At 47.4% G+C, this 24,216-nt stretch overlaps 1 non-coding gene and 1 pseudogene across 1 annotated transcript; both read left to right on the forward strand.

Moving 5' to 3' along the window:
- Positions 1–1,911: 1,911 nt before the first annotated feature.
- On the forward strand, positions 1,912–2,052 carry LOC144889944 (U5 spliceosomal RNA; annotated as a pseudogene).
- A 10,586-nt stretch (positions 2,053–12,638) lies between these two features.
- On the forward strand, positions 12,639–12,751 carry LOC144889939 (U5 spliceosomal RNA). Its single transcript, XR_013622156.1, has one exon. It is a non-coding gene; the product is annotated as a U5 spliceosomal RNA (small nuclear RNA).
- The last annotated feature ends 11,465 nt before the right edge of the window (positions 12,752–24,216 follow it).

Below are 24,216 nucleotides of genomic sequence, written 5' to 3' on the forward strand. Positions count from 1 at the left end.
TATATTCAATTCGTGCTGGGTTGGTAAGAATTAAATAATCTATCTATAATTCCACTAATCTCTGTCTGTGTGTGTGTGTGTGTGTATGCGACCGCTGTTTCTCGACAACTACCGGTCCGATATACTTGAAACTTGCCAGGTATATTGCTGGGGACCCGAGGATGTGCCTTTTCAAGGTTTCATAATAATCGGACAAGTAGTTACCGAGCTATGTCCAAAAAACGATTCAACCAATCAGAGAGCAGCGAGCTATCACGTGTGCCGAACGTGCCGAACAGACTCTGCCTCGGACGGCACATTTGAGAGCGTATTCATTTATTTCACGTTGGCAAACTATGTTGGCGTTAAACTATGTTTTAAAACTAATTAAAACTACTTTGCGATTCATCGTAACTGCGATTCGTAACTGCCGTTCGCTTTGGCTTTGCGAATGGACCAAACCATTTCATGTAAATAGAGGGGGGGGGGGATTGTCACCGTACTCGCAAGCCGTTCGCTTTGGACCAAACCATTTCATGTAAATAGAGGGGGTGGATATAATTTTAGATATAGATATAGTACGGGCATGCCCTAGTTATATTCAAATCGTGCTGTTTGGTAAGAATTAAATAATTATATGAAAATCGTGCTGTTTGGTAAGAATTAAAGAATTTGTATTAAAATCGTGCTGTGTTCGTAAGAATTAAAGAATTTATATTAAAATCGTGCTGTTTCGTAAGAATTAAAGAATTTGTATTAAAATCGTGCTGCTTGGTAAGAATTAAAGAATTTATATTAAAATCGTGCTGTTTGGTAAGAATTAAAGAATTTATATTAAAATCGTGCTGTGTTCGTAAGAATTAAAGAATTTATATTAAAATCGTGCTGTTTCGTAAGAATTAAAGAATTTGTATTAAAATCGTGCTGTTTGGTAAGAATTAAAGAATTTGTATTAAAATCGTGCTGTGTTCGTAAGAATTAAAGAATTTATATTAAAATCGTGCTGTTTCGTAAGAAAAAAAGAATTTATATTAAAATCGTGCTGTTTCGTAAGAATTAAAGAATTTATATTAAAATCGTGCTGTTTGGTAAGAATTAAAGAATTTGTATTAAAATCGTGCTGTGTTCGTAAGAATTAAAGAACTTATATTAAAATCGTGCTGTTTCGTAAGAAATAAAGAATTTGTATTAAAATCGTGCTGTTTGGTAAGAATTAAAGAATTTATATTAAAATCGTGCTGTTTGGTAAGAATTAAAGAATTTATATTAAAATCGTGCTGTGTTGGTAAGAATTAAAGAATTTATATTAAAATCGTGCTGTGTTGAACAGAATTATTTCCTCACAGAATTTAAAGTAAAATGCGCCAAGGTTTATTGTAATGACGTCAGGACGTTGTGCGCTGTGATTGGCTGGTTGGCTTGAATATGAATGAGGAACGCGTTACTTTGGAAAATATAATGGTGAAATGAAGACAACTTTAACCTAAATGTATAAATTACCGACGAAATATTATATCTTATTATATTGGAAATGAGAGAATAAAGTAAAAACATTAATCTGAGATACTTGTATAAACACCATTTATGTCCTTGTGTTCACGGTGTATTAAAGGTTGAGACGAAGGTGTCCAAGTCATACTCTGGTTTCTCTTCAATTCGTATAAATCTTTCGCCTTTTGGCTGGGAGACCGATCGACCTGGCAGGAGTAATGCCCTGCTGGTGGATTAAGGGGTCTTACTCCTATTAAGAGGAGTGGTCCCAACTGTATGACCATGCATTGTGGCCCTTCGGGGGCATGATGCATGCGTTTGAATGACCATGTGCTTCCCCTTCGGGGTTGAGGCGCATGTGTATTGTTTTGGGGACAGCCTTGTTGACGCTGTGCCTTGACCATGGGGTCAAGGTGCACGTCCGAGGCTGTTCAAATGTTTGGACTTTTTACCTTTTTTCATTGTAAAAACGGCAGGCCTTCGGTCAGGCCCTAAACGATCTTTCGCCTTTTACTAAAGATTTCCGTGGAGAGGAACGTTTACGAGTCTGAATATTTTTTGATGCCCTGTGTGTACCGGGCGACAACTTAATATAAAAACAGAACAGTTTTATTTATTCTTCTGCTGGTGGATCCAAGTTGTGTGGTCCACTTTTGCATGGCATGTCCACTACCGAAGGTGTGCAAAGGTTATGTTTTAACCGCTGTCTGTTCGTCTGTCTCCAAACAGTTGTGGACGGATTCGTACTAATTTAGTGGACAGGTGTGTGACAAGGACAAAATTATTACATTTAGGTGAAGATCCCGATACTATAATTTTTATGTGAATCTTTATTGATTTGGCTAAAATCAATCAATCATTCCAGGAATACCCACATAAAATATCGTTGCGATCGGTTCAGCCGTTTTTGCGGTACCTGCGAACGGACGCATGGACAGACGGACATTTGGTGAATTATAGTAAGATCATCCACAATGCAAGAAATTATAACTTCATTTATGGCTTTGTACAGTGCAATGTATTGTTGCGGTTTTGTAAATAAAGGCAACCCCCCCACCCCCCCCCCCCCCCATAGTTAGTTACACCATAACATGTAGCCTCGCTCAGTTAGTTATTTCTTATTAAATGTGAAGTATAGTCTCCTTCCCAGTGTTAGTATGCATTGAAGCAGGTAGAGTAATGGTAGGCCTCATTGCAGCCTGAAATGCCGTGTCATGGGCCCAGGACAAGTCTTGCAGGCCCAAGGGAGGAGCTGGAGGACGTGGCCGGAGAGCAGCGAACAGCCATTCGGAGCTAGAGGGAGTGGCCAGTAAGTTGCAGCCAATGGGAGCTAGAGGGAGTGGCCAATAAGTTACAGCCAATGGGAGCTGAAGGGAGTGGCCCAGGGTGACCAATAAGGGGCTGTCACGACACATGACCCCAGGCGGCCAATGGAGGCCCGTGGAACATTCGAGGAGGGCTCCGGGGGGGGGTGGGGGGTGGGGCTATAAAACCCGGCCCAGACCCCCGTTCGCTCTCTCTCTGGCCGGGACTCTGAACGCTCTCTCTGCCCCGACGATCCCTCTGCCTGGAGTCCCTGCATATGCGCTCTGCCTTGCTGACCTGGAGATACGCTCATCGGATTCCTGCTACTGCTACGTGCACATCCGTGATCAACGCCCCTGCCACGAGCATCCCCGGCTGTCGTGTCCTGGGGTTGGAGCGATCCTTGGGGGTATCTGCCGAACGAGCCCGTCCGGGCAAACTGCACGAGCGGCCGCGCTTTGGGCGCATTCCCCTCATCCTCCCCTTCCCCGAACGAGTCTGAGGGCCCTTTTCTGGGGACGTAAGTAAGGCCGTTAAGATTCTTTGCTGTGTCCCTTTTCTATGAATATTGTACATTTGTGAATAAATCCTGTGGTTCGTTTCCAACCTGGCCGTCATCGTCCTTTCACCATTGACCGAGCATTGCACGAATTAAAACCACTCAATCGGGTTCCATAGTGTTAACGGCACGAGTTACACGACGCACAACCGCTCCGGCGTTAAATACCAGCGTGACTTGTGCGAGGTTCAGTCCCCGTTCTCACGGCTGCGTGTGTTGAAGGTACTCGGGTCGTGACCGTTAACCCTTCCACGCGTATCTGCGGGCTCGGCAGCTGGAATTGCTCAACAATCCGTCCCCCACGAGTGTAGTGTGGGTGGTGGCCTCGTGGACTCGGAGCTCGAGGGTGAGCAGAGCTAACCCCCCTCAGTACGTCGACGAGCTTGAGATCCGCAACAGTATATTGTTTCATTATCCGAGGATTTGGATTACCAGCACTAATACTGACTGATGTGAAATAGTCTCATATGAAAAGCAAAGGCTTTCCATCCATTGGATAATATTCACAAGAAAACTTCCATTTCAGTTCATGTAACACCTCATTCGCACCTTCCCTCAGTACTGGGGGAAGGAGCATTCACACCGAGCACGTGCACAGAGGTGGATGATAGGGGAGAAGGCAGAATAATTTGATGTAATTGCAATTAAAGTGGCTGTCTGATGGAGATGATGAATGAATAATTTTGTTTGCATCTCTGGTGGCCAAATGTGCCTATTTCTGGGAGCTGCCTCCAAAAGTTTGTACCTTTATGGGAGCACTGCCCAGCATTTGTTTTACTCCTTGTGTTTGCCTGTTAATGTTTTCATCTGAACCCCTGTGTTGGAATGTTATTGTTCCCATTTTAACATCTTCAATGAACTATAACCGGTTGTGTTACCTTCTGAACTACTTACTGTGCAGGAATTTTGCGGGGCCTCACCTGGAATGCTTTGTTCAGTTTTGTTGCCACACCTGAGGAGGGTCAGAGCCGCCATTGAGAGAGTCCAATGCAGAGTGACTACATTGATTCAGGGTCGATCTAAATTCAGCTGTGAAGAGCAGTGAAACGAAACAGGGCTCTACTCATTACAAAACAGACGATTGCGATGCGATCTGATGGGGTCTAGACAAATAAATTAATTAGGATAACAAGAGATTTCATAGAACACGTTACCCCACACAATCTTGAGAAAAAGGACATGCGAAAGGTCTTTTACATTCTTGCTTTGCGTTTCCGAACATGCAGGGGCGGATCCAAGGGGGGGGGGTGCAGGGGGTGCGCACCCCCCCTTCGATCCAGGATGAGGGTGCAGGCGGTGCGAATCTGCTGAACTGTTGGACCAGGGAAGATCACAAGGAACTGCAGAAACTTCCAAGAACACACGAAATGCCGTTTCTGACGATCAGATTGTTAAAATTTCCTGGGGGAGGACCCCCAGATCCCCCTTCACCCCCCCCCAGCGCTATAGTTTAATGCCCCCCCCCCCCTCAGAGTCTTTTAATTTCTGGATCCGCCTCTGACATGATCTATATTATCTTTGTTCGCGAACTTTAAGTAACGCGCATGATGGCAACTATACGAAGCTGATGGATCAAACGGAAGAGTGTCGAGCTAAAGCTTCCACCAACTCTTCTCGGAGAAACTGATGATTTTGGAAAGGCCTTTGAGAAAAAGATACACTCAAGAAAGAGATCTTTTGGAGGAAGTTAGATCTGTGGTTGCATTGCTAGGCGCCGTCATTTTGGTCTGAATCTCTGTTCCTCCGCCCTCAGAGCATGCGTCAAATTTGATTGGTCGAGACATCGTAACATTTTGCCTAAGTACAGTTAAACTGAAGGTTTTTGGAAATGCAAAAAGGTGAATTGTGTTCTACAGTGTTCAAATATATAATTGAATTTAAGTGAAATAAAAGTTTTAAATGCTGTCGAAAAACAAAACAAAACAGTGTTTATTCTGATGTTTACCGCCGTTGATGCAGCGTCTTTTACACCACCTCATTTAACACATTAATTTAGTCATTCGTGCCTGTTGTTTAGGTCCTTTGTGACATCCCTAGAAACAGTAAGTTTCCTGTTTGGAATGATTGTACACCACCCTTCTATATTCCATCTCCAGGCGATGACGCGTACCGAAAGGGCACACTCAGTTTTCACTCAATTTGTTTTCTTGATTGTTTTCGTCTTTGTTTGTTTGTCTGCGCGATATCTCAGCCATTCTTTGAGATTTAAAGCTGAAATTTGGACACAACTGTGAACAAGTGATTTGGCAAAAACGGTACTTCTTATTTTTGTAATTAATTAATTATTCGATTAATTATTTAATATTCCGATTAAATACTAAATTAATTTTCAAGAAGTTATAGATTCAAATGAAACAGTGGTGGTTTAGGTAAGCTATAAGCCAATTTATGATGAAATTAATTATTTTACAAATATTATTTATTTATTTTATTAACGCAATGAATGAATCTATTTATTGAACACTGCTCGCTCCCAATTCCGTCTCAATGTGCTGCACGGTGGCATTGCCAGGCTTTGTTTGTTTGTTGGTGTTTGTTGCCTGCACGAAGGCACCCCGGTAATGTTGTGTGCTGGATAGTATGTTATGTATTAATTTGGCATGGTGGCGGTGTACTTTGAATGTATCTGTCCTTGTTTTTAAAATTTCTTTCACTTCCAGACTGATAGACAAACTGAAGCAAATGTTTTACCACAACGAGTATGCGCACTGGAAACGAGACGCCGTACAATTTGCCAAATTCGGAGCCAAAGTACTGCTAAACTGCAGGTTTGTGTTCCGATTCGTGTTCTACGGTGTTCAAAATATAATATTCAATTGAAATTTAGTTCCTCGATCATATACATCGACTGATGGACAGAATAATGTCCATCTCCAAAAATGGATGTTCACAGAGTGAAACATTTGTTGAACGCTCCTTTGCACTATGCGAGCGGGGTAAGAAGGGTATCAACAAAATATGTGCACAAACTTTTATGCAAAATTGAAAGCGAAAGCAACAGAAAACACCACTTAAGGTTAAAGAAGAGGAGAGTGAGGACGACAATGAGTCAGGAGTGTTTCACTCAAAAAGTGGTTACTGTATGTAATGGTCTCCCTGTAATGCTGGTGGCAGCAGAAAGTGGATGTATTTAAACTACAAATGGATATACAGTCGGTACTAAGAAGCAGTACGGATAGAGGTGTTTTGAGTTTTGGCAGGATTGCACATTGTTGGGTCTAATATAGCCTCCACCTGAGTCGGAGTTGGGTTGACAAGAGATGGTAGTTCCACTGCTCGCTTGAAGTTCTGGAGAGAAGAGTGAGCTAGAACAGCCTCTCAGAGATGGTTCCATACGCAGGAGAGTGAGGACTAAAGGGTTGAGGTGTCCAGGTAACATGGATTTTGGAAGTTTAACCACAAGTGAATTACTACAAGAGTGCATGTACTGTAGAGTTGCTGGAGAGGGTCAGATGACTGATTGAGCAAACGGAGTAATGTCAGCTAATAGACGGTAGAAAACCAAGAGATACCACCAACCTGCCTGCGATGTGAAAGTAACAGACCTTGTGCTTTGGTCTCTTCCCAGAAAATTCCAATAATTTTTATTGCACAGAATGCAGAAGAGCCAGATGCAATGCTGGACCACCAGCTGAGACCTTTCAAGGTTCTCGTTCAATTTTTAAGCGTTGAAGCCTCTTCAATATTTGGCTTTGTCTTCTGTCAAAAATGATGAAGAACCTTTCTAACCCACCGTGTTTAATTATAAAGGGTTCTAAAGGGTAATTCTAAAGGGTAATCCTAATGGGTTTCGTTCGTTTCTAGGCTTTGCCTATTTCATATTAAAGATTCCAAACTGAAACACTTCCTTTGGGCACAGGTGCAATTTTTATTTATAAATATGACATGATTTTGACACACTCACATGGGTGGTGAGGGCGATTGTAGGATTGTATACCAGTGAATTATGATGATGGAGTATATAATACCAGTAAAAAGCCCATAAAAATGACGGGTTGGAACAGTTTATGAGACGATTCAGCCTCGTGAGCGTGCCAAAGTCTGAAGCCTAGGCCTCGTGTCAGGTGCAATGTTATGTCAGGTGGTTTATAGTAATTCTATATTTATTAGACATCCTACAGACAAAAATGACCACTTGTTTTATTCTGCGCATGTTGCGTGCAGCGAATTCCACCTCCCTGCACCTTGTATTTAAGACAAATAAAAAAAACGCTTCTGTACACCGCCCTTGAGGCTCGGTTTGCAAGCCACCATCTACAATTCCAATATAAGAGACATAATTACTCTTTTATGGGAAATGTTTTTCGAGTTTGTTTTATCCTCATAAATATACCGGAGTGAACACGCATTCATGTTAAAAGATTATCCTTCAAAACCTACCCTGATGAAGGGGGACAGACATCTGTACAAACATACAAAATGACTGTTTTACATGGTGGAATTTACTGGTAACATTTTTTTCGGATTTTTCTCTTTAATTGCTCGGATTTTAAAAATGTCAATTCTTCTAGTTACAAAGTGATCATGCCAAGCCTCACTGGTGGTGTTTTCCCCCTATCTACAAGCATTAGTTGGTGGGCGGTTAAACCAGCGTCTCTCACGAAGAGTAGGGGAGTTATCAGCGACACTCTGGAAAAATTTCAAATTACTAGTGTAAATACCTCTCGGAAGGCAAAGACAAACCTCATTAAGTGAGTTAAGTAAACTGGAACTCATTTTGCTGATCTCGGAAGGATGACAGGCTGAGTCAATCCACCTGGTAGTATTTAACGGCATAACAGGACCTCAAACTCAAGACCCTAAAATCTTCAGCCAGCACCCTAACCGTTGTGCCAATGAGACTTTAATTGGGTGGTTCACTTCTGTACTTTAATCTGATTATTTTCGGTTCAAATCCTGATTTCACTGGAAGAGTAATGGCAAATATATCCTTCCAAAATTGGGGCTTCCCCTCCAACAGTTATTCTTGGCCAATGGTATCAAGGGTCCATGTGATGAAATTTCTGGTCTGTAATAGTGTGAACGTCTATTTTCATTGTGAACAATGCCATTAAATGTAAAGATTCTTTCTTAATTATAAGATGCCTTTGTTCCACAAACTGGTAATTTCACGTAATCAATTTAATTAAAATGCATCAAATGCCACACCTGCACTGATTATTTCCTTGATCTGCTGCATATGGAGACATTAACCAGTATATTATTAAAGTGACAGACATTCTTCCAATTTATATTTTACATTCCTGTGCCAAATACTTTAGCCGTCATATTACCAGTTTACCAGTTCCAATAACAGTCCTTTCCCCCACCATCCAACCATCCCCTTCCCACCTATCCACCAGTCCCCTTCCCAACTACCCACCAGTCGACTTCAAAACTACCCACCCGTCCCCTCCCAAACTACCCACCCATCCCCTTCCCAACTATCCACCCATCCCCTTCCCAACTATCCACCCATCCCCTTCCCAACTATCCACCCCTTCCCATCCCAACTATCCACCCATCCCCTTCCCAACTATCCACCCATCCCCTTCCCAACTATCCACCCCTTCCCATCCCAACTATCCACCCATCCCCTTCCCAACTATCCACCCCTTCCCATCCCAACTATCCACCCGTCCCATTCCCAACTATCCACCCATCCCCTTCCCAACTATCCACCCATCCCCTTCCCAACTATCCACCCATCCCCTTCACAACTATACACCCCTTCCCATCCCAACTATCCACCCCTTCCCATCCCAACTATCCACCCATCCCCTTCCCAACTATCCACCCACCCCCTTCCCAACTATCCACCCATCCCCTTCCCAACTGCCCACCCATCCCCTTCCAAACTATCCACCCCTTCCCTTCCCAACTATCCACCCATCCCCTTCCAAACTATCCACCCCAATCCCCTCCCAACTATCTACCCATCCCCTTCCCAACTACCCACCCATCCCCTTCCAAACTATCCACCCCATCCCCTCCCAACTATCCACCCACCCCCTCCCCAACTACCCACCCATCAACTTCCCAACTATCCACCAATCCCCTCCCCAACTACCTCCCCATCCCCTTCCCAACTATCCACCCCTCCCCTCCCCAACTACCCACTCATCCCCTCCCCAACTACCCACTCATCCCCTCCCCAACTACCCACCCATCCCCATCCCCAAGTTCTATCCCATCACATCACAAGTCCTCATCCCCGTCTCCACCCCAATTTCTCATCCTCCCCATCACAAGTCCTCAACCCCATCCCCACCCCAAGATCTCATCCTCCCCGCCACAAGTCCTCATCCCCATCCCAAGTTCTCATCCTCCCCAACACAAGTCCTCAACCCCATCCCCACCCCAAGATCAAATCCTCCCCGCTACAAGTCCTCATCCCCATCCCAAATTCTCATCCTCCCCATCACAAGTCCTCAACCCCATCTCCATCCCACGTTCTCATCCTCCCCACCACAAGTCCTCAACCCCATCATGATCCCAAGTTCTCATGCTCCCCACAACAAGTCCTCATCCCCATCCCAAGTTCTCATCCCTATCCCCGCCCCAAGTCCTCATCGACACCCCCATCCCAAGTTCGCATCCTCCCCATCACAAGTCCTGATCCCTATCCCCAAGTTCTATCCCATCACATCACAAGTCCTCACCCACATCCCAAGTTCTCATCCTCCCCACCACTAGGCCTCATCCTCCCCATTACAAGTCCTCATCCCCATCCCAAGTTATCATCCTCCCCATCACAATTCCTCATCGCCATCTCCACCCCAAGTTCGCATCCTCCCCATCACAAGTCCTGATCCCTATCCCCAAGTTCTCATCCTCCCCACCACAAGTCCTCATCCCCATCCCAAGTTATCATCCCCCCCATCACAAGTCCTCATCGCCATCTCCACCCCAAGTTCGCATCCTCCCCATCACAAGTCCTGATCCCTATCCCCAGGTTCTCATCCTCCGCACCACAAGTCCTCACCCCCATCCCAAGTTCTATCCCATCACATCACAAGTCCTCATCCCCATTCCCACCACAAGTTCTCATCCTCCCCATCACTATTCCTCATCCCCATCCCCACCCCAAGTTCTCATCCTCCCCATTACAAGTCCTCACCCCCATCCTCATCCCAAGTTCTCATCCTCTCCACCACAAGGCCTCATCCCCATCACAAGTTCTCATCCTCCCCACCACAAGTCCTCATCCCCATCCCAAGTTATCATCCCCCCCACCACAATTCCTCATCCCCATCCCAAGGTCTCATCTTGCCCATCACAATTTCTCAATCCCATCCCAAGTTCTCATCCTCCCCACCACAAATCCTCATCCCCATCCCAAGTTCTCATCCTCCCCACCACCAGTCCTCAACCCCATCCCCATCCCAAGTTCTCATCCTCCCCACCACAAGTCCTCCCCCTCATCCCCATCCCAAGTTCTCATCCCCATCCCCACGACAAGGCCTCATCCCCATCCCCATCCCAAGTTCTCAATCCCGTCCCAACACCAAGTTCTCATCCTCTGCATTACAAGTCCTCATCCCCATCCTCACACCAAGTTCTCATCCTCCCCATTACAAGTCCTCATCCCCATCCAAACACCAAGTTCTCATCCTCCCCATCCCAAGTTCTAAACCCCGACCCCATCCCAAGTTCTCATCCTCCCCATTACAAGTCATCAATCCCATCCCCACAACAAGTTATCATCCTCCCCACCACAAGTTCTTATCCCCATCCGCTTCCCAAGTTCTCATGCTCCCCACCACAAGTCCTCAACCCTGTCGCTATATCAAGTTCCCATCCTCCCCACCACAAGTCCTCATCCCCATCCCCACACCAAGTTCTCATCCTCCCAACCACAAGTCCTCATCCCCATTCCAAGTTCTCATCCACCCCACCACAAGTCCTCATCCCCATTCCAAGTTCTCATCCACCCCACCATAAGTCCTCATCCCCATCCCCATACCAAGTTCTCATCCTCCCCACCAGAAGTCCTCATCCCCATTCCCATCCCAAGTTCTCATGCTCCCCACCACAAGTCCTCAACCCCGTCCCCATCCCAAGTTCTCATCCTCCCCACCACAAGTCCTCATCCCCATCCCCACACCAAGTTCTCATCCTCCGCACCACAAGTCCTCATCCCCACACCAAGTTCTCATCCTCCGCACCACAAGTCCTCATCCCCATCCCCATCCCAAGTTCTCATGCTCCCCACCACAAGTCCTCATCCCCATCCCCACACAAAGTTCTCATGCTCCCCATTAGAAGTCCTCATCCCCATCCCCATCCTAAGTTCTCATGCTCCCCACCACAAGTCCTCATCCCCACCCCCACACCAAGTTCTCATCCTCCGCACCACAAGTCCTCATCCCCATCCCCATCCCAAGTTCTCATGCTCCCCACCACAAGTCCTCATCCCCAACCCCATCCCAAGTTCTCATGCTCCCCATTACAAGTCCTCATCCCCATCCACACACCAAGTTCTCATCCTCCCCATCACAAGTTCTCAACAGACGCTCAAACCATTACAAAACAAAGTTTGATTCTCATGAATAAAAAACTTTAAGAAAGAACATTCAAAGAAAGGATATAATTAAATAATTATATTCAAATCGTGTTGTGTTGGTAAGAATTAAATAATTATATTCAAATCGTGCTGTGTTGGTGAGAATTAAATAATTATATTCAAATCGTGCTGTGTTGGTGAGAATTAAAAAATTATATTCAAATCGTGCTGTGTTGGTAAGAATTAAATAATTATATGAAAATCGTGCTGTTTGGTAAGAATTAAATAAAATTATATGAAAATCGTGCTGTTTGGTAAGAATTAAATAATTATATTGAAATCGTGCTATGTTGGTAAGAATTAAATAATTATATTTAAATCATGCTGTGTTGGTAAGAATTAAATAATTATATTGAAATCGTGCTGGGTTGGTAAGAATTAAATAATTATAGGAAAATCGTGCTGTTTGGTAAGAATTAAAGAATTTATATTAAAATCGTGCTGCGTTGGTCAGAATTATTTCCTTACAGAATCTAAAGTAAAATGAGGCAAGGTTTATTGTAATGACGTCAGGACGTTGTGCCCTGTGATTGGCTGGTTGGCTTGAATGTGAATGAGGAACGCGTTAATTTGGAAAATATAATGGTGAAATGAAGAGAACTTTAACCTAAATGTATAAATTACCGACGAAATATTATATCTTATTATATTGGAAATGAGAGAATAAAGTAAAAACATTAATCTGAGATAATTGTATAAACACCATTAATGTCAATGTGTTATACGTGTATTAAAGGTTGAGACGAAGGTGAACAAGTCATACTCTGGTTTCTCTTCAATTCGTATAAATCTTTCGCCTTTTACTAAAGATTTCCGTGGAGAGGAACATTTACGAGTCTGAATATTTTTTGATGCCCTGTGTGTACCGGGCGACAACTTAATATAAAAACAGAATAGTTTTAGTACCTCTTCTGCTGGTGGGTAGAAGTTGTGTGTACCACTTTTGCATGGTATGTCCACTACCGAAGGTGTGCAAAGGTTATGTTTTAACCGCTGTCTGTTCGTCTGTCTCCAAACAGTTGTGCATGGATTCGGACTAATTTAGTGGACAGGTGTGTGACAAGGAGAAAATTATTACATTTAGGTGAAGATCCTGACACTATAATTTTTATGTGAATCTTCATTGATTTGGCTAAAATCAATATAAAGCCCGATGTTTCAAAAAATTGAGGATGCTGAGGCTGAAGGTGGGATGGAGGAGAATGGTGGGAGGGGAGGAAACGACTGATGTGGCTCCACTCTCCCTCCCCAGTCACTCATTCGTGTCCCCTCTGCGGAGGCGGCACAAGGGACGGGCTCAAAACATTTGAGGCCAATCATTCATTTCATCATTGAAATAGGTTTATCCTAACGAGGACAATCATCATTCTAAAAGATTTGGGTGTCGACTTGGATTTCTCATAACAAGTCGATATGAATATGCTATATTTCAGAAAAAAAACACTATGCAGTACAATTTTCTGAGAAGCTGAAAAGACATTTAGATTAAGGTAACTCACAACGGTACCTGCCCTAAGGGCGGCGCTTCAATCGGGAGGCCCAAAGGAAAAGGCAAAATATCAGAAATTGAAGGATTTTATTTTATTTTAAACGATATATATAAACATCCGTTAAATCATATCACACGCAAATCATCAAAATATAAACAGTATTTGTAGAATTTCATTAAAAGCCACATCACTGTTCATATCGGTAAATATTATTCCATCGTGTTTGGAAAAATTGGAAAAACAATATAGCCTATTTTACTCCAGGGGGTCCCAGGAATACCCACCCAAAATATCGTTGTGATCGGTTCGGCCGTTTTTGGGGTACCTGCGAACGGACGGACGGATGGACAGACAGACTTTTGGTGAATTATAGTAAGATCATCCACAATGCAAGAAATTATAACTTCATTTATGGCTTTGTACAGTGCAATGTATTGTTGAGATTTTGTAAATAAAGGCAACACCCCCCCCCCCCCCCCCGTCACCCATAGTTAGTTACACCATAACATGTAGCCTCGCTTAGTTAGGTATTTCTTATTAAATGTGAAGTATAGTCTCCTTCCCAGTGTTCGTATGCATTATGGCAGGTAGAGTAATGGTAGGCCTCATTGCAGCGTCATGGGCCCAGCACAAGTCTTGCAGGCCCGAGGGAGGAGCTGGAGGACGTGGCCGGAGAGCAGCGAACAGCCATTGGGAGCTAGAGGGAGTGGCCAGTAAGTTGCAGCCAATGGGAGCTAGAGGGAGTGGCCAATAAGTTACAGCCAATGGGAGCTGAAGGGAGTGGCCCAGGGTGACCAATAAGGGGCTGTCACGACACATGACCCCAGGCGGCCAATGGAGGCCCGTGGAACATTCGAGGAGGGCTTCGGGGGGGGGGGCGGGGCTATAAAACCCGGCCCAGACCCCCGTTCGCTCTCTCTCTGGCCCGGGACTCTGAACGCTCTCTCTGCCCCGACGATCCCTCTGCCTGGACTCCCTGCATATGCGCTCTGCCTCGCTGACCTGGAGATACGCTCATCGGATTCCTGCTACTGCTACGTGCACATCCGTGATCAATGCCCCTGCCACGAACATCCCCGGCTGTCGTGTCCTGGGGTTGGAGCGATCCTTGGGGGTATTTGCCGAACGAGCCCATCCGGGCAAACTGCACGAGCGGCCGCGCTTTGGGCGCATTCCCCTCATACTCCCCTTCACCAAACGAGTATGAGGGCCCTTGTCTGGGGACGTAAGTAAGGCCGTTAAGATTCTTCGTTGTATCCCTTTTCTATGAATATTGTACATTTGTGAATAAATCCTGTGGCTTGTTTCCAACCTGGCCGTCATCGTCCTTTCACCATTGACCTAGCATTGCACGAATTAAAACCACTCGATCGGGTTCCATAGTGTTAACGGCACGAGTTACACGACGCATAACCGCTCGGGCGTTAAATACCAGCGTGACTTGCGCGAGGTGCAGTCCCCGTTCTCACGGCTGCGTGTGTTGAAGGTACTCGGGTCGTGACCGTTAACCCTTCCACGCGTATCTGCGGGCTCGGCAGCTGGAATTGCTCAACAATCCGTCCCCCACGAGTGTAGTGTGGGTGGCGGCCTCGTGGACTCGGAGCTCGAGGGTGAGCAGAGCTAACCCCCCTTAGTACGTCGACGAGCTTGAGATCCCCAACAGTATAGTGTTTCATTATCCGAGGATTTGGATTACCAGCACTAATACTGACTGATGTGAAATCGTCTCATATGAAAAGCAAAGGCTTTCCATCCATTGGATAATATTCACAAGAAAACTTCCATTTCAGTTCATGTAACACCTCATTCGCACCTTCCCTCAGTACTGGGGCAAGGAGCATTCACACCGAGCACGTGCACAGAGGTGGAATGATAGGGGAGAAGGCAGAATAATTTGATGTAATTGCAATTAAAGTGGCTGTCTGATGGAGATGATGAATGAATAATTTTGTTTGCATCTTTGGTGGCCAAATGTGCCTATTTCTGGGAGCTGCCTCCAAAAGTTTGTACCTTTATGGGAGCACTGCCCAGCATTTGTTTTGATCCTTGTGTTTGCCTGTTAATGTTTTCATCTGAACCCCTGTGTTGGAATGTTATTGTTCCCATTTTAACATCTTCAATGAACTATAACCGGTTGTGTTACCTTCTGAACTACTTACTGTGCAGGAATTTTGCGGGGCCTCACCTGGAATGCTTTGTTCAGTTTTGTTGCCACACCTGAGGAGGGTCAGAGCCGCCATTGAGAGAGTCCAATGCAGAGTGACTACATTGATTCAGGGTCGACCTAAATTCAGCTGTGAAGAGCAGTGAAACGAAACAGGGCTCTACTCATTACAAAACAGACGATTGCGATGGGATCTGTTGGGGTCTAAACAAATGAATTAATTAGGATAACAAGAGATTTCATAGAACACCTTACCCCACACAATCTTGAGAAAAAGGACATGCGAAAGGTCTTTTACATTCTTGCTTTGCTTTTCCGAAAATGCAGGGGCGGATCCAGGGGGGGGGGGTGCAAGGGGTGCGCACCCCCCCCCTTCGATCCAGGATGAGGGTGCAGGCGGTGCGAATCTGCTGAACTGTTGGACCAGGGAAGATCACAAGGAACTGCAGAAACTTCCAAGAACGCACGAAATGCCGTTTCTGACGATCAATTTGTTAAAATTTCCTGGGGGAGGACCCCCAGATCCCCCTTCACCCCCCCCCAGCGCTATAGTTTCATGCCCCCCCCCGGAGTCTTTTAATTTCTGGATCCGCCTCTGACATGATCTATATTATTGTTGCGGATATGGGATTTGCATCCATCCATATCCGCTTGTAAATATTCCCCTATTTCCTCAATACTTCCCAACTATCCCCAATCCCCCATTCCCTAGTCCCATTTTCTGTAAACAACACTCTGTAGACCCGACCTCCCCCTATTTCCCCCATTAAATGTCGTGCCCAGGTTCACCGCATCTCATGTAAGACAAGACAACTATAGGACATCTTGCTAGTTATTCTTAGTCTATGTCAGTTAAGGACTCGTTTCCATTAATTCTGACCCTTCGTTGCACCAGAATGTGATTGTATGGCACCGTTAGGAAGTTTAGGACCTCCCAATACCTCCCCGCAGCTCTTCCTCACGGTTCAGCAACAACAACAACAACAACAGCAACGGCAGCGGCGGGCGCGGGAAGTGCGCGTCCTCACTCCGGCTTGGTTGGTGGGGGGTGTTGGGAGGGCACCAGGCCTTCCCAGCAAGCCGCCATCGAACATGTGCTCGACGGGGTTACCAAATAGGGACTCCCTGTCAGCTCCTCGTCAAGGGCGGAGCCCGGTAACCCCCACACCCAATGGAAGCGGCGGACCGGCCCCAGTGGGGCGGAGCCAACCAGCCGAGGGCGTGTGACTCCCCGCTGAGCATGCGCAGGGAGAGGGAGGTGACGTCAGATGCGCGATGAGCTTGGAGCAAGCAAGACCACCTCCGAGCGCTGTGAGGCCTCCCCGCATCTTCTGGACTGGACCGTGCTTTATCCTGTCCCCGAGCCAAGGTGCACCTTGTGCCATCGAACTACCTGTCCCTCCCTGCCATCAATCCCTGTGTAAGTCAGCCTTGTTCCGTTTGTCTGTGGTCTGTCCGGGAATAGATAAGATTGTATTTAAGTGCCCATCTCTTCTGTGTCTTTTACCTCACTCTGCCGTGTAATCTACCCCCTTTTCTCCACCACTGTAATTATACCCTCCTCCGGAGGTCTTGAGAACTGTACCCCTTGCGTCGTTTCCTCTTTCCCAGTCGTCATGTCCTTTCCATCATTGATTTGGCATAGCGCGATTTGGTCAACGTCTGGGTGAATCGGGTGAGTTGGGGAAGAATCGGGGGAACTGTTAGGTCGCGGCAATACCACCGCTCGGTAAATAACATCTAAACCGCGTCCGTAACAATTGGTGTCGAGGAGTGGGATTCGAGGCCCGAACCAAATTTTTAAAAAAACATCTAGGAAAAAAATTTGGTCAAAATTATAAAGTACCGAAATTTGCTTTTGTTTTACAAAAACCCGAATTTGGAAAGTCGCGCTATGGCAGATCAAGACGGCTGGGTTCCGGTAGAGGAGAGTGAGGCAGGGTCGATCCAGGACCAAATTGAGGGACATGAGGAGAGCGAAGCAGTGAGGGCGGCAGGTTCGCAAAATGGCGTCCTCGCGCACGAGGTTACGGGCGCGCAAAATGGCGCCTCGCAGATGGCTACGGCGACCGCGCCCGCGACCGTAGCAGCGCCGCTGGTGGATTTGAACCTTTTTTTTATACAAATGAAGGTCCTTATGGCCCAGAATAGCGAACGGTTAGAACAAAGGATGGGGTCCAATAGCGAGAAATTGAGGGAGGACATGGGGTCCAATAGCGAGAAATTGAGGGAGGACATGGGGGCCAATAGCCAACGGTTAGAACAAAGGATGGGGGCCAATAGCCAATGGTTAGAACAAAGGATGGGGTCCAATAGCGAGAAATTGAGGGAGGACATGGGGGCCCAGATCGGAGGGTTAGGGAGTAGAATAGAGGGATTAGGAAACAAATTTGAGGGACTAGACAACAAATTTGAGGGATTAGACAATAGATTAGGGGAAATACAGGAGGGGTTAAAGGGGGTAGAAAACAGAATGGCCGCTCAAGAGAATCAAATGGAAGGGATGAAAAAGGGGTTAGAGGGGTTAGAAAACAGTATGGAAGGCAAATTGAGGGACATGAGGGACCAAGCGGAAAGGGAAGTTAAAAAAATGGGGCAGCAGATAGAGGGGGTCAGAATGGGGGTAGAAACTAAATTGGATGCTCACAGGGAGGAAATGGAGCAGATGAGGGTGGCATCTGGGCAGGAGATGCAAGTGATGGGAGAGGAGATCAGAAGAGGTGTGAGTGAGGAGGTCGGAGGAGTGCGCGAGGAGGTGAGGCACTGTGAGGAGCGCATGGAGAAGGAGGTGAGAAAGGGGACTGTAAAATTGCAAGGTGGTATAGAGGAGTTGACGCTGGGAGTAGAACAACTGACAGTGGGACAAAAGGAGTTGGGGGACCAGGTAAAGAAGAACACTGCGGTATTAGGAGGGTTAAAAGCGACACAAAACGACCTAAAAAATGACTTGATAGCGACACAGAGGCAATGTCAGATGGTACGTGAGGGACTGACAACGAGGTTGGACGAAGTGACAGAGGTAATGGAGACGAAGGACCGGCAGGTGAGGACGCACATAGAAACGGTCAAGGTGGCCTTAGAGGACGAGCTTGAGGAGACGCACCGGGAAATAAAAGAGGTGAAGCAGAAATTAGAAGAAGTGGAAGAAGGGGTAAGCGAAATTAAGAAGCGACGGAGAGGGGATAAGAAAGAGATCAAAGAGGAAGTAAAAGAATTGGTCCAAAGTCTGTGTTCGGATCGTGATGATGTGCTCATTAACCGGATGAGGGATTCGCAGGTGATGGAGGAGAAGCGAAGAGAAAGAGGACCGGTGTAAGTGGTGACCAATATGGTCGTGCGTATGATGCGCCAGGTGATTTAATAAGCTTGGGGGTCGAGATGGACCCGGGTGTTCGTGAGAGGCCGTTGGTGAAGTGTGCGACAGGTCTGGTGTGCGGAAAAGGAGGTGTGCGAGAAAGTCCGACTCTGGGGTGTGTGAGGAAAAAGTGCGTGCCAAGGAGTGAGGGTGCTGTCGAGAGTGAGTCGGTCGTAGCACGTGTGCGAGGGAGCACATGGAAGCGCGTAGTGAGGAGTGTTACAGAGGATGTAACGGAAGAATGCACGCCTGTGGTGAGTGTTACAGAGGTTGTAACGGGAGAGGGTGCGCGAGAAAGATGTGTGACGGACAGGTGCATGGGTAAAGAGTGCGCTGTCAAAAGTAAGGAAGAGTGTACACCTGTGGTGAGTGTTACAGAGGGTGTAACGGGAGAGTGTGCGCGAGAAAGGTGTGTAACGGACGGGTGCATGAGGAAAGAGTGCGCTGTCAAAAGTAAGAAAGAGTGTACACCTGTGGTGAGTTTTACAGAGGGTGTAACGGGAGAGTGTGCGCGAGAAAGGTGTGTAACGGACGGGTGCATGAGGAAAGAGTGCGCTGTCAAGAGTGGAGGTGAGAGTAGTAAGAGTGACACGGAGCGTGAGTTGGTTGTGACAGGTGAGAAAGGAAGCACACCTGGAATGGTAGAGCGTGTGTGGGAATGCACGCTGGAATTGGTAGTGAGGCACGTGGTTGGGTGTGCGAGTGAGAGCACACCTGTGATCGTCAAAGAGGAGGTGACCGAGGAGGGGGCACGAAGAGGTGTGTTGGTGAGGTGTGCGAGCGACGAATGTGTGCCAAGGTGTTCGGTGGTCAGGTGTGTGACCAAGTCTGTGAGTGGAATGAGTGTACCTGGGTGTGTAAGAGAAGGTTCAATGACCAAGAGCAGGGAAACGGCTGGATGTATGAGCAAGAAAGGGGTAGCGTATGCGTGTAAGCATGCAGGTGAGGCATCGACGGTAACCGGGTTAGCGGTTAGAGCGACTTATAGCCGAATCGGGCCCTCGGTGCATGCCGGGCTTCGCGTGCCGCGAGAACCAGCGGGATCCGAGCCACGGCGGGTTAGAAAGGACCGCCGTACGTGATCCACGCTGGGCCTCGCTTTGAACGGCCGCGTCCGTGTTCCACTAGGCGGAGCGGGCAGCCCGATAGGAAGGGTCGTCATGGCGACCACTTTTTGTTGAGGCATTCCGGCAGGTCGAGATCGTGCCATGGGATGGCTCCGTGCCGAGATGGTGCGTGGGACCTCGGCCCGGGTAAACCTCCTTCCCTGCACCAAATGCGGGACGTATCCAGCCGCTGGCACCAAACAACCCGCATTCATGGCTTGGCTGTACGAAGCCGAGCTTTAGAAGTGAATTGGCGCACCGAGAGGCATTAGTAAGTAGACTGTAATGACGAGGATAGTGTTTTGGCCCCGAAATTAGAAAAACAAAATTTGATGATTGGCAAAGGATTGGCAGTAATGATTGGCAGATGATGGGTAGTGATTGGCAAATTTTTGATTTGTTGAAATTTGATGTGCAAAATTGGTAGTGGGAGATGCCCGATGTGGTGGGATGGCAACTCTGTCATCCCTCACAATTGGGGCAAATGCGCTATAGATTATGGGGTGTATGGCAGTGAAAACTAGCCCGGGTGGGTTAGGTTATATTGTTAGGGATCTAGAGATTGACATTAGGTAACGTTAAGGTTAGTTAGTGACTGGTACCTGTAGTGGGGACGTAGTAGCTTAGTGTTTGATAATGACGTGGGAGCGCTGAGTGTAAGGGAAGACGGAGAAGCGCAAGTTTCAGAGGGGAGTAGTTAGATGAGATGATGCTGTGTGAGAACTGGACAGGTGTGTGGAGCAGTGTATGAGTAGTGAGTGTTGTGGATCAGCGCGAATGCGCTTGGGGGAGAGAAGGGTGCAGGCGGCACCAAGTATGAGAGCACAGGTGTGCAAGTACAGGTGTGTGGAATATATGGAGCAGAGAATGAGTGGTGTGGAGAGAGTTGGAGTAAGTGGTACGGAGTGGTGTGCATGGTGCGAAGGTGTGGATGGGGGAAGAGTGGACCCCCTTTTCACGAGTACCCGGGGAGGGTAGTTTAAAGAATAGTTAGAAGGTATAGGTAAATTGTGGTTGGATATTGGCATTTGTGGTGCGGTTGCAGAATGGTATTGTGGATGGGTGCATTGGTGTGGTGAAATTGGCTGGTCGTGTGGCCTGTTAGTATGAGTGTGAATGGTTGGGCACTCCGCCACTGTTAGATGTCGGCCAGGTGAGGCCGCAGGTGGGCTCTGGGAGCCGTTAATGTCAGTGGGTGCCTGAGGATCCCGGGTGTGGATCGGGCAGCCCGTGCCAGAGAGGGCACTGAGGGGGTGAGAGTGCGAGAGGGCCTTCCCCAGTTAGTTAGGTTAGGGTGGGGAGCAGGTGAGCTCGGTAGGCAACAACAGTGGTGGAGGTGTGCAGGTGGGCGGACCAGCTGGGAGCGTCACACGACCCAGCCACCGAAATTGTGCGGGGGCACCGAGTGTTGAATCGGGGAGTGAGACCCAAATTGATGGTGTGCACCACAGATGGTCAATGGGATTTTGGTTCTTCGAACCACATAGAGTAATGAGGGCCAATGGTTTGGCAGGAGAAAGACCCCGGGTAATGTAAAGTTGTTAAAGTCATTTAGGAAATAGTTAGGATTGATGAACCTGTCGCACCATACGCAGCCACTTACCTGAGGTGATGATGATGACTCCACACCTGTGTTTTCTTTGTTTTGTGTTGCAGGAAATGAGAATTGCTGTTTGGATTTGTGAGACGCATCACGACGTGGATAAGACATTGGGGTGATTCCATCTCTCCCTCCTTAGGAGGGACTGATGATGAATTGGTGATGGCAGATTTTGATGTTGAATTGGTGATGGCAGATTTTGATGAGAGTTGGAAATGGCAAATTTGATTGGTTAGGAGGGAGAGAAGACGAATTTGGTTTATGGGAGGAACGGGGAAGACAGTAGGGACGTTGTTGATGTGTAAAGTAGATGTTTATGGGTAGTGTTGTGTTTTGTGGATACAGTAAGGGGTAAGGGAGGGGCAATGTAGGTTACCTGGTGGGGGGGGGGGGGCGTACGGTAGGAACGTACCTGTCTCACCTTGTTCCCATGTGCCCCCAGTGTGCATTACCTTGTATTGCATGCACTTTTGCGCCCCTACCACCTTACTCACTTGTCTTCTTTTGTCTCCCACCTCCGAGGATCTGGCTTTGGGGCAGAGAGAGAGGAGAGAGAGGTGCTGGCCCCGCAGTTGTGGGCCTGTACTTCCGCTGCTTGCTGCCTGGATCGATACACCATATGGACCGCAATTTTTGTGGCCGCCCACAATGGACCGCAGTTCTTTTGCGGTCAAGCATCACCCGTGGATGGACCTCTGGGTCAACGTGGCACCTATGCCATACAGGTGAACCACTTTTAGTTGGCCCCCTGACGGCCACAATTAAGAAATGGACGCGGTTGGCACCTTTCTTTATTTCTAAAGAAGCCAGAAGGCCAAGTGCACTCCATGAAGGCAAGACCAGCGGCAGAACATCGGCCGGCTGCGACACCACCGGTGACCATGGACACTTAATTGTGCATTGTTATTGAACACTTTATTGGTGCACCGGATGGTGCTGACTGTGCGTATGGGGTGGTGCTTTTGGTGCTTGGACGGGGTGCTCTGCACATTATTAAAGGCCGTAGGGCCACAGGGCACTCGTGGGTTGGTGTATCGATGCTGGCATGCGTGCTCTCCCTATGCATAACATCTGCATGTGTTCCTCAAAGAACAGGTCCTGGATCGTAGTGTAAATATCAGTGTAGTCTTGTATAAATGATGCTCCCTACCGGCTGTATGTTTAGTTTGAGGATGCTTTCCGCGATTCGGTTATCCTGTGGGTGTGTTTCTGTTAGGAGAAGGGTGCAATGTTGCAGGGGGACATATTTACTCATTTGTGAACATCTGTAAAACTGTCGCACTCAGGGTTGAGTTAATAGTAGAGGGAACTACATCTGAGTGCCACACTAAAGTAGGTAAAAAATTATCGGGTCGGAACGCCCCGAGGTAGAGAAGGGTGCAATGTTGCGGATATGGGATTTGCATCCATCCATATCCGCTTGTAAATATTCCCCTATTTCCTCAATACTTCCCAACTATCCCCAATCCCCCATTCCCTAGTCCCATTTTCTGTAAACAACACTCTGTAGACCCGACCTCCCCCTATTTCCCCCATTAAATGTCGTGCCCAGGTTCACCGCATCTCATGTAAGACAACTATAGGACATCTTGCTAGTTATTCTTAGTCTATGTCAGTTAAGGACTCGTTTCCATTAATTCTGACCCTTCGTTGCACCAGAATGTGATTGTATGGCACCGTTAGGAAGTTTAGGACCTCCCAATACCTCCCCGCAGCTCTTCCTCACGGTTCAGCAACAACAACAACAACAACAGCAACGGCAGCGGCGGGCGCGGGAAGTGCGCGTCCTCACTCCGGCTTGGTTGGTGGGGGGTGTTGGGAGGGCACCAGGCCTTCCCAGCGAGCCGCCATCGAACATGTGCTCGACGGGGTTACCAAATAGGGGCTCCCTGTCAGCTCCTCGTCAAGGGCGGAGCCCGGTAACCCCCGCACCCAATGGAAGCGGCGGACCGGCCCCAGTGGGGCGGAGCCAACCAGCCGAGGGCGTGTGACTCCCCGCTGAGCATGCGCAGGGAGAGGGAGGTGACGTCAGATGCGCGCTGAGCTTGGAGCAAGCAAGACCACCTCCGAGCGCTGTGAGGCCTCCCCGCATCTTCTGGACTGGACCGTGCTTTATCCTGTCCCCGAGCCAAGGTGCACCTTGTGCCATCGAACTACCTGTCCCTCCCTGCCATCAATCCCTGTGTAAGTCAGCCTTGTTCCGTTTGTCTGTGGTCTGTCCGGGAATAGATAAGATTGTATTTAAGTGCCCATCTCTTCTGTGTCTTTTACCTCACTCTGCCGTGTAATCTACCCCCTTTTCTCCACCACTGTAATTATACCCTCCTCCGGAGGTCTTGAGAACTGTACCCCTTGCGTCGTTTCCTCTTTCCCAGTCGTCGTGTCCTTTCCATCATTGATTTGGCATAGCGCGATTTGGTCAACGTCTGGGTGAATCGGGTGAGTTGGGGAAGAATCGGGGGAACTGTTAGGTCGCGGCAATACCACCGCTCGGTAAATAACATCTAAACCGCGTCCGTAACATTATCTTTGTTCGCGAACTTTAAATAACACGCATGATGGCAACTATACGAAGCTGATGGGTCAAACGGAAGAGTGTAGAGCTAAAGCTTCCACCAACTC

The sequence above is a fragment of the Myxine glutinosa genome, chromosome 1, assembly GCF_964187855.1.
Source record: "Myxine glutinosa chromosome 1, kmMyxGlut1.1, whole genome shotgun sequence".
NCBI lineage: Eukaryota > Metazoa > Chordata > Myxini > Myxiniformes > Myxinidae > Myxine > Myxine glutinosa.